Genomic DNA, 11013 nt, shown 5'->3' on the forward strand with positions numbered 1-11013 from the left:
CTGTCGACCCCTAAGCCGAATATTAAGACAGCCCCTTTCGCCACTAGCGCTCACATCCAACTTCAAGACATAACGTACATCCATATATAACATGGACAGGTGTCTTCCACGTGGTACGTGTTGAGGTTTGCATTTCAGGAGCATGCGTACTGCTAAAACTCATATAACGAATAGATAAATACCTCGTTGTTTATTTCAACAAAATGATCAGGCAATGATCAAAAATATGAAAAGCTAGGGGGAAAAAACACACTTGTGATTAGTCTATAAAGTCACTTAACGACAAGGGAATCTTTTCACTATATTAATTTTGTTTAAAAAAAAAAACGCTCAATGTTTGTGATTGTTCATTCTACCCAAGCCTTGGCATCCGTACAGATCGACGTTGTAGTTCATTTTTTTTTTTATCTCAGTTAACCCTTTAACCTCTAATATCAGAGACAAAATTCTCCTATCTTGTCCCGTTACTTTTCTTATAAAAGTACTGTGGAGAAGTTATTAAAATATCAAGAAAATTCACCTTGGGCGATCATATCCTTAATTCTCATAACTTTATGGGTTGAATAAGCATGGATATTACAAGGAGAAATTTGATGCTGATCACTGTTAGGGCTTAAAAGGTTAAGGTGGTCTTTCACCCAAAGAGTTAATTTGTTTGGTAAAAGTTTCCGGCAAAGTTCTTTTCTATTACTTTATAGGGATTCACGCCCTGGCATCAAAAATGAGTCTTTTCCAGTCACATGTCATACTAGTTAATGATTAACCAGCACGCTAAGTAAAAATAAGGGCTGTTGATTGCAAGAACGATATCTTACTAACGAGAAATAGCTTTTCTTTTAACTGAAATGGCCCAAAATTTGATTTCTCTGAACAATTCAACTTAAAATGAGAAAAAAACATCATTTTGACAACCACTCGTCATATAATTAGTTTTGACAAATGCGAGTATCTCGAGCGACGGGCTAAGCAAAATATCCACGCAATTCTAGAAAATAACAAAGGCATTCGCAGAAAGTCTGATTGTGTTGATTAGCTAGGTAAATTTACGGTATTTAACTGAAAGGAAGTTTTCTCGCAAAGAGGTGCGAAGATAACAAGACAAGTTAAGCGATTATTCTTGAAACGAACAAGTTCACAGCTAGAATAATCAATGACATCGCTAATTCGAAAATGTTTCGTTCTCGCTCTGAAGCAAACACGACAGTGAAAAGAAACAACATAGTAACAACTGGAGTAAACCAGTTTATTTAAGTCGACTGTGCATTTTAGGGGGCCCCTGACACTGAACAAAGTTCACTGAATCTAGTAAACACAAGAACAGTACACTGAACAGCAGACGAAAAAAAATGCCGGTAGAACTGAACATCGTCGTAACTAAACATTTTGATTACTTAGCGATATGTGAAAGAGAAATACCAACATTAACTGAATAAAACATGATTGTTCAACACTTACTGAGACCTTTAAGTTGTCTTCCTGTCAGGTCCATTCGCTCCTCAGCAAAGTCACAAGCGATACCTTTCCATCGATCACCTGAATCGCTCATCCACTGACCGCGCGCACATCGCAAAGACGGCCTGAAAGTCAAAGTCCTCATCCTGTCACTAAAACAACAATAATAAACAAAATAATAGTGACATGTTGTCGCCGAAACGTCATGTTTTAATCTCGCTCCTTTCTTTTTATTTTGAAATAATGGCAACCACCTGACACAAGGTACCCCATGCACCGAAGGTCCCTTATGTAGGGGGGATGACTTTTGCACTCAGTACGATAACTTGTCGCTCACGACAAGACAGTGAGGGAGGTGAACTGTCGACCCCTAAGCCGAATATTAAGACAGCCCCTTTCGCCACTAGCGCTCACATCCAACTTCAAGACATAACGTACATCCATATATAACATGGACAGGTGTCTTCCACGTGGTACGTGTTGAGGTTTGCATTTCAGGAGCATGCGTACTGCTAAAACTCATATAACGAATAGATAAATACCTCGTTGTTTATTTCAACAAAATGATCAGGCAATGATCAAAAATATGAAAAGCTAGGGGGAAAAAACACACTTGTGATTAGTCTATAAAGTCACTTAACGACAAGGGAATCTTTTCACTATATTAATTTTGTTTAAAAAAAAAACGCTCAATGTTTGTGATTGTTCATTCTACCCAAGCCTTGGCATCCGTACAGATCGACGTTGTAGTTCATTTTTTTTTTTATCTCAGTTAACCCTTTAACCTCTAATATCAGAGACAAAATTCTCCTATCTTGTCCCGTTACTTTTCTTATAAAAGTACTGTGGAGAAGTTATTAAAATATCAAGAAAATTCACCTTGGGCGATCATATCCTTAATTCTCATAACTTTATGGGTTGAATAAGCATGGATATTACAAGGAGAAATTTGATGCTGATCACTGTTAGGGCTTAAAAGGTTAAGGTGGTCTTTCACCCAAAGAGTTAATTTGTTTGGTAAAAGTTTCCGGCAAAGTTCTTTTCTATTACTTTATAGGGATTCACGCCCTGGCATCAAAAATGAGTCTTTTCCAGTCACATGTCATACTAGTTAATGATTAACCAGCACGCTAAGTAAAAATAAGGGCTGTTGATTGCAAGAACGATATCTTACTAACGAGAAATAGCTTTTCTTTTAACTGAAATGGCCCAAAATTTGATTTCTCTGAACAATTCAACTTAAAATGAGAAAAAAACATCATTTTGACAACCACTCGTCATATAATTAGTTTTGACAAATGCGAGTATCTCGAGCGACGGGCTAAGCAAAATATCCACGCAATTCTAGAAAATAACAAAGGCATTCGCAGAAAGTCTGATTGTGTTGATTAGCTAGGTAAATTTACGGTATTTAACTGAAAGGAAGTTTTCTCGCAAAGAGGTGCGAAGATAACAAGACAAGTTAAGCGATTATTCTTGAAACGAACAAGTTCACAGCTAGAATAATCAATGACATCGCTAATTCGAAAATGTTTCGTTCTCGCTCTGAAGCAAACACGACAGTGAAAAGAAACAACATAGTAACAACTGGAGTAAACCAGTTTATTTAAGTCGACTGTGCATTTTAGGGGGCCCCTGACACTGAACAAAGTTCACTGAATCTAGTAAACACAAGAACAGTACACTGAACAGCAGACGAAAAAAAATGCCGGTAGAACTGAACATCGTCGTAACTAAACATTTTGATTACTTAGCGATATGTGAAAGAGAAATACCAACATTAACTGAATAAAACATGATTGTTCAACACTTACTGAGACCTTTAAGTTGTCTTCCTGTCAGGTCCATTCGCTCCTCAGCAAAGTCACAAGCGATACCTTTCCATCGATCACCTGAATCGCTCATCCACTGACCGCGCGCACATCGCAAAGACGGCCTGAAAGTCAAAGTCCTCATCCTGTCACTAAAACAACAATAATAAACAAAATAATAGTGACATGTTGTCGCCGAAACGTCATGTTTTAATCTCGCTCCTTTCTTTTTATTTTGAAATAATGGCAACCACCTGACACAAGGTACCCCATGCACCGAAGGTCCCTTATGTAGGGGGGATGACTTTTGCACTCAGTACGATAACTTGTCGCTCACGACAAGACAGTGAGGGAGGTGAACTGTCGACCCCTAAGCCGAATATTAAGACAGCCCCTTTCGCCACTAGCGCTCACATCCAACTTCAAGACATAACGTACATCCATATATAACATGGACAGGTGTCTTCCACGTGGTACGTGTTGAGGTTTGCATTTCAGGAGCATGCGTACTGCTAAAACTCATATAACGAATAGATAAATACCTCGTTGTTTATTTCAACAAAATGATCAGGCAATGATCAAAAATATGAAAAGCTAGGGGGAAAAAACACACTTGTGATTAGTCTATAAAGTCACTTAACGACAAGGGAATCTTTTCACTATATTAATTTTGTTTAAAAAAAAACGCTCAATGTTTGTGATTGTTCATTCTACCCAAGCCTTGGCATCCGTACAGATCGACGTTGTAGTTCATTTTTTTTTTTATCTCAGTTAACCCTTTAACCTCTAATATCAGAGACAAAATTCTCCTATCTTGTCCCGTTACTTTTCTTATAAAAGTACTGTGGAGAAGTTATTAAAATATCAAGAAAATTCACCTTGGGCGATCATATCCTTAATTCTCATAACTTTATGGGTTGAATAAGCATGGATATTACAAGGAGAAATTTGATGCTGATCACTGTTAGGGCTTAAAAGGTTAAGGTGGTCTTTCACCCAAAGAGTTAATTTGTTTGGTAAAAGTTTCCGGCAAAGTTCTTTTCTATTACTTTATAGGGATTCACGCCCTGGCATCAAAAATGAGTCTTTTCCAGTCACATGTCATACTAGTTAATGATTAACCAGCACGCTAAGTAAAAATAAGGGCTGTTGATTGCAAGAACGATATCTTACTAACGAGAAATAGCTTTTCTTTTAACTGAAATGGCCCAAAATTTGATTTCTCTGAACAATTCAACTTAAAATGAGAAAAAAACATCATTTTGACAACCACTCGTCATATAATTAGTTTTGACAAATGCGAGTATCTCGAGCGACGGGCTAAGCAAAATATCCACGCAATTCTAGAAAATAACAAAGGCATTCGCAGAAAGTCTGATTGTGTTGATTAGCTAGGTAAATTTACGGTATTTAACTGAAAGGAAGTTTTCTCGCAAAGAGGTGCGAAGATAACAAGACAAGTTAAGCGATTATTCTTGAAACGAACAAGTTCACAGCTAGAATAATCAATGACATCGCTAATTCGAAAATGTTTCGTTCTCGCTCTGAAGCAAACACGACAGTGAAAAGAAACAACATAGTAACAACTGGAGTAAACCAGTTTATTTAAGTCGACTGTGCATTTTAGGGGGCCCCTGACACTGAACAAAGTTCACTGAATCTAGTAAACACAAGAACAGTACACTGAACAGCAGACGAAAAAAAATGCCGGTAGAACTGAACATCGTCGTAACTAAACATTTTGATTACTTAGCGATATGTGAAAGAGAAATACCAACATTAACTGAATAAAACATGATTGTTCAACACTTACTGAGACCTTTAAGTTGTCTTCCTGTCAGGTCCATTCGCTCCTCAGCAAAGTCACAAGCGATACCTTTCCATCGATCACCTGAATCGCTCATCCACTGACCGCGCGCACATCGCAAAGACGGCCTGAAAGTCAAAGTCCTCATCCTGTCACTAAAACAACAATAATAAACAAAATAATAGTGACATGTTGTCGCCGAAACGTCATGTTTTAATCTCGCTCCTTTCTTTTTATTTTGAAATAATGGCAACCACCTGACACAAGGTACCCCATGCACCGAAGGTCCCTTATGTAGGGGGGATGACTTTTGCACTCAGTACGATAACTTGTCGCTCACGACAAGACAGTGAGGGAGGTGAACTGTCGACCCCTAAGCCGAATATTAAGACAGCCCCTTTCGCCACTAGCGCTCACATCCAACTTCAAGACATAACGTACATCCATATATAACATGGACAGGTGTCTTCCACGTGGTACGTGTTGAGGTTTGCATTTCAGGAGCATGCGTACTGCTAAAACTCATATAACGAATAGATAAATACCTCGTTGTTTATTTCAACAAAATGATCAGGCAATGATCAAAAATATGAAAAGCTAGGGGGAAAAAACACACTTGTGATTAGTCTATAAAGTCACTTAACGACAAGGGAATCTTTTCACTATATTAATTTTGTTTAAAAAAAAAACGCTCAATGTTTGTGATTGTTCATTCTACCCAAGCCTTGGCATCCGTACAGATCGACGTTGTAGTTCATTTTTTTTTTTATCTCAGTTAACCCTTTAACCTCTAATATCAGAGACAAAATTCTCCTATCTTGTCCCGTTACTTTTCTTATAAAAGTACTGTGGAGAAGTTATTAAAATATCAAGAAAATTCACCTTGGGCGATCATATCCTTAATTCTCATAACTTTATGGGTTGAATAAGCATGGATATTACAAGGAGAAATTTGATGCTGATCACTGTTAGGGCTTAAAAGGTTAAGGTGGTCTTTCACCCAAAGAGTTAATTTGTTTGGTAAAAGTTTCCGGCAAAGTTCTTTTCTATTACTTTATAGGGATTCACGCCCTGGCATCAAAAATGAGTCTTTTCCAGTCACATGTCATACTAGTTAATGATTAACCAGCACGCTAAGTAAAAATAAGGGCTGTTGATTGCAAGAACGATATCTTACTAACGAGAAATAGCTTTTCTTTTAACTGAAATGGCCCAAAATTTGATTTCTCTGAACAATTCAACTTAAAATGAGAAAAAAACATCATTTTGACAACCACTCGTCATATAATTAGTTTTGACAAATGCGAGTATCTCGAGCGACGGGCTAAGCAAAATATCCACGCAATTCTAGAAAATAACAAAGGCATTCGCAGAAAGTCTGATTGTGTTGATTAGCTAGGTAAATTTACGGTATTTAACTGAAAGGAAGTTTTCTCGCAAAGAGGTGCGAAGATAACAAGACAAGTTAAGCGATTATTCTTGAAACGAACAAGTTCACAGCTAGAATAATCAATGACATCGCTAATTCGAAAATGTTTCGTTCTCGCTCTGAAGCAAACACGACAGTGAAAAGAAACAACATAGTAACAACTGGAGTAAACCAGTTTATTTAAGTCGACTGTGCATTTTAGGGGGCCCCTGACACTGAACAAAGTTCACTGAATCTAGTAAACACAAGAACAGTACACTGAACAGCAGACGAAAAAAAATGCCGGTAGAACTGAACATCGTCGTAACTAAACATTTTGATTACTTAGCGATATGTGAAAGAGAAATACCAACATTAACTGAATAAAACATGATTGTTCAACACTTACTGAGACCTTTAAGTTGTCTTCCTGTCAGGTCCATTCGCTCCTCAGCAAAGTCACAAGCGATACCTTTCCATCGATCACCTGAATCGCTCATCCACTGACCGCGCGCACATCGCAAAGACGGCCTGAAAGTCAAAGTCCTCATCCTGTCACTAAAACAACAATAATAAACAAAATAATAGTGACATGTTGTCGCCGAAACGTCATGTTTTAATCTCGCTCCTTTCTTTTTATTTTGAAATAATGGCAACCACCTGACACAAGGTACCCCATGCACCGAAGGTCCCTTATGTAGGGGGGATGACTTTTGCACTCAGTACGATAACTTGTCGCTCACGACAAGACAGTGAGGGAGGTGAACTGTCGACCCCTAAGCCGAATATTAAGACAGCCCCTTTCGCCACTAGCGCTCACATCCAACTTCAAGACATAACGTACATCCATATATAACATGGACAGGTGTCTTCCACGTGGTACGTGTTGAGGTTTGCATTTCAGGAGCATGCGTACTGCTAAAACTCATATAACGAATAGATAAATACCTCGTTGTTTATTTCAACAAAATGATCAGGCAATGATCAAAAATATGAAAAGCTAGGGGGAAAAAACACACTTGTGATTAGTCTATAAAGTCACTTAACGACAAGGGAATCTTTTCACTATATTAATTTTGTTTAAAAAAAAAACGCTCAATGTTTGTGATTGTTCATTCTACCCAAGCCTTGGCATCCGTACAGATCGACGTTGTAGTTCATTTTTTTTTTTATCTCAGTTAACCCTTTAACCTCTAATATCAGAGACAAAATTCTCCTATCTTGTCCCGTTACTTTTCTTATAAAAGTACTGTGGAGAAGTTATTAAAATATCAAGAAAATTCACCTTGGGCGATCATATCCTTAATTCTCATAACTTTATGGGTTGAATAAGCATGGATATTACAAGGAGAAATTTGATGCTGATCACTGTTAGGGCTTAAAAGGTTAAGGTGGTCTTTCACCCAAAGAGTTAATTTGTTTGGTAAAAGTTTCCGGCAAAGTTCTTTTCTATTACTTTATAGGGATTCACGCCCTGGCATCAAAAATGAGTCTTTTCCAGTCACATGTCATACTAGTTAATGATTAACCAGCACGCTAAGTAAAAATAAGGGCTGTTGATTGCAAGAACGATATCTTACTAACGAGAAATAGCTTTTCTTTTAACTGAAATGGCCCAAAATTTGATTTCTCTGAACAATTCAACTTAAAATGAGAAAAAAACATCATTTTGACAACCACTCGTCATATAATTAGTTTTGACAAATGCGAGTATCTCGAGCGACGGGCTAAGCAAAATATCCACGCAATTCTAGAAAATAACAAAGGCATTCGCAGAAAGTCTGATTGTGTTGATTAGCTAGGTAAATTTACGGTATTTAACTGAAAGGAAGTTTTCTCGCAAAGAGGTGCGAAGATAACAAGACAAGTTAAGCGATTATTCTTGAAACGAACAAGTTCACAGCTAGAATAATCAATGACATCGCTAATTCGAAAATGTTTCGTTCTCGCTCTGAAGCAAACACGACAGTGAAAAGAAACAACATAGTAACAACTGGAGTAAACCAGTTTATTTAAGTCGACTGTGCATTTTAGGGGGCCCCTGACACTGAACAAAGTTCACTGAATCTAGTAAACACAAGAACAGTACACTGAACAGCAGACGAAAAAAAATGCCGGTAGAACTGAACATCGTCGTAACTAAACATTTTGATTACTTAGCGATATGTGAAAGAGAAATACCAACATTAACTGAATAAAACATGATTGTTCAACACTTACTGAGACCTTTAAGTTGTCTTCCTGTCAGGTCCATTCGCTCCTCAGCAAAGTCACAAGCGATACCTTTCCATCGATCACCCGAATCGCTCATCCACTGACCGCGCGCACATCGCAAAGACGGCCTGAAAGTCAAAGTCCTCATCCTGTCACTAAAACAACAATAATAAACAAAATAATAGTGACATGTTGTCGCCGAAACGTCATGTTTTAATCTCGCTCCTTTCTTTTTATTTTGAAATAATGGCAACCACCTGACACAAGGTACCCCATGCACCGAAGGTCCCTTATGTAGGGGGGATGACTTTTGCACTCAGTACGATAACTTGTCGCTCACGACAAGACAGTGAGGGAGGTGAACTGTCGACCCCTAAGCCGAATATTAAGACAGCCCCTTTCGCCACTAGCGCTCACATCCAACTTCAAGACATAACGTACATCCATATATAACATGGACAGGTGTCTTCCACGTGGTACGTGTTGAGGTTTGCATTTCAGGAGCATGCGTACTGCTAAAACTCATATAACGAATAGATAAATACCTCGTTGTTTATTTCAACAAAATGATCAGGCAATGATCAAAAATATGAAAAGCTAGGGGGAAAAAACACACTTGTGATTAGTCTATAAAGTCACTTAACGACAAGGGAATCTTTTCACTATATTAATTTTGTTTAAAAAAAAAACGCTCAATGTTTGTGATTGTTCATTCTACCCAAGCCTTGGCATCCGTACAGATCGACGTTGTAGTTCATTTTTTTTTTTATCTCAGTTAACCCTTTAACCTCTAATATCAGAGACAAAATTCTCCTATCTTGTCCCGTTACTTTTCTTATAAAAGTACTGTGGAGAAGTTATTAAAATATCAAGAAAATTCACCTTGGGCGATCATATCCTTAATTCTCATAACTTTATGGGTTGAATAAGCATGGATATTACAAGGAGAAATTTGATGCTGATCACTGTTAGGGCTTAAAAGGTTAAGGTGGTCTTTCACCCAAAGAGTTAATTTGTTTGGTAAAAGTTTCCGGCAAAGTTCTTTTCTATTACTTTATAGGGATTCACGCCCTGGCATCAAAAATGAGTCTTTTCCAGTCACATGTCATACTAGTTAATGATTAACCAGCACGCTAAGTAAAAATAAGGGCTGTTGATTGCAAGAACGATATCTTACTAACGAGAAATAGCTTTTCTTTTAACTGAAATGGCCCAAAATTTGATTTCTCTGAACAATTCAACTTAAAATGAGAAAAAAACATCATTTTGACAACCACTCGTCATATAATTAGTTTTGACAAATGCGAGTATCTCGAGCGACGGGCTAAGCAAAATATCCACGCAATTCTAGAAAATAACAAAGGCATTCGCAGAAAGTCTGATTGTGTTGATTAGCTAGGTAAATTTACGGTATTTAACTGAAAGGAAGTTTTCTCGCAAAGAGGTGCGAAGATAACAAGACAAGTTAAGCGATTATTCTTGAAACGAACAAGTTCACAGCTAGAATAATCAATGACATCGCTAATTCGAAAATGTTTCGTTCTCGCTCTGAAGCAAACACGACAGTGAAAAGAAACAACATAGTAACAACTGGAGTAAACCAGTTTATTTAAGTCGACTGTGCATTTTAGGGGGCCCCTGACACTGAACAAAGTTCACTGAATCTAGTAAACACAAGAACAGTACACTGAACAGCAGACGAAAAAAAATGCCGGTAGAACTGAACATCGTCGTAACTAAACATTTTGATTACTTAGCGATATGTGAAAGAGAAATACCAACATTAACTGAATAAAACATGATTGTTCAACACTTACTGAGACCTTTAAGTTGTCTTCCTGTCAGGTCCATTCGCTCCTCAGCAAAGTCACAAGCGATACCTTTCCATCGATCACCTGAATCGCTCATCCACTGACCGCGCGCACATCGCAAAGACGGCCTGAAAGTCAAAGTCCTCATCCTGTCACTAAAACAACAATAATAAACAAAATAATAGTGACATGTTGTCGCCGAAACGTCATGTTTTAATCTCGCTCCTTTCTTTTTATTTTGAAATAATGGCAACCACCTGACACAAGGTACCCCATGCACCGAAGGTCCCTTATGTAGGGGGGATGACTTTTGCACTCAGTACGATAACTTGTCGCTCACGACAAGACAGTGAGGGAGGTGAACTGTCGACCCCTAAGCCGAATATTAAGACAGCCCCTTTCGCCACTAGCGCTCACATCCAACTTCAAGACATAACGTACATCCATATATAACATGGACAGGTGTCTTCCACGTGGTACGTGTTGAGGTTTGCATTTCAGGAGCATGCG

The 11013-nt window shown here is 38.0% G+C and overlaps 1 long non-coding RNA gene across 1 annotated transcript; it reads right to left on the bottom strand.

Annotated features, from left to right (window-relative positions):
- Positions 1 to 5149: 5149 nt before the first annotated feature.
- Positions 5150 to 10621, bottom strand: LOC146445873 (uncharacterized). Its single transcript, XR_014863158.1, has 4 exons — positions 10510 to 10621; positions 8699 to 8820; positions 6888 to 7009; positions 5150 to 5198 (listed from the first exon to the last, which is right to left on the bottom strand). It is a non-coding gene; the product is annotated as an uncharacterized LOC146445873 (long non-coding RNA).
- Between the last annotated feature and the right edge of the window lie 392 nt (positions 10622 to 11013).

Source organism: Pavona decussata, unplaced genomic scaffold (assembly GCF_977016875.1).
Source record: "Pavona decussata unplaced genomic scaffold, jaPavDecu1.1 SCAFFOLD_3761, whole genome shotgun sequence".
Taxonomy (NCBI): domain Eukaryota; kingdom Metazoa; phylum Cnidaria; class Anthozoa; order Scleractinia; family Agariciidae; genus Pavona; species Pavona decussata.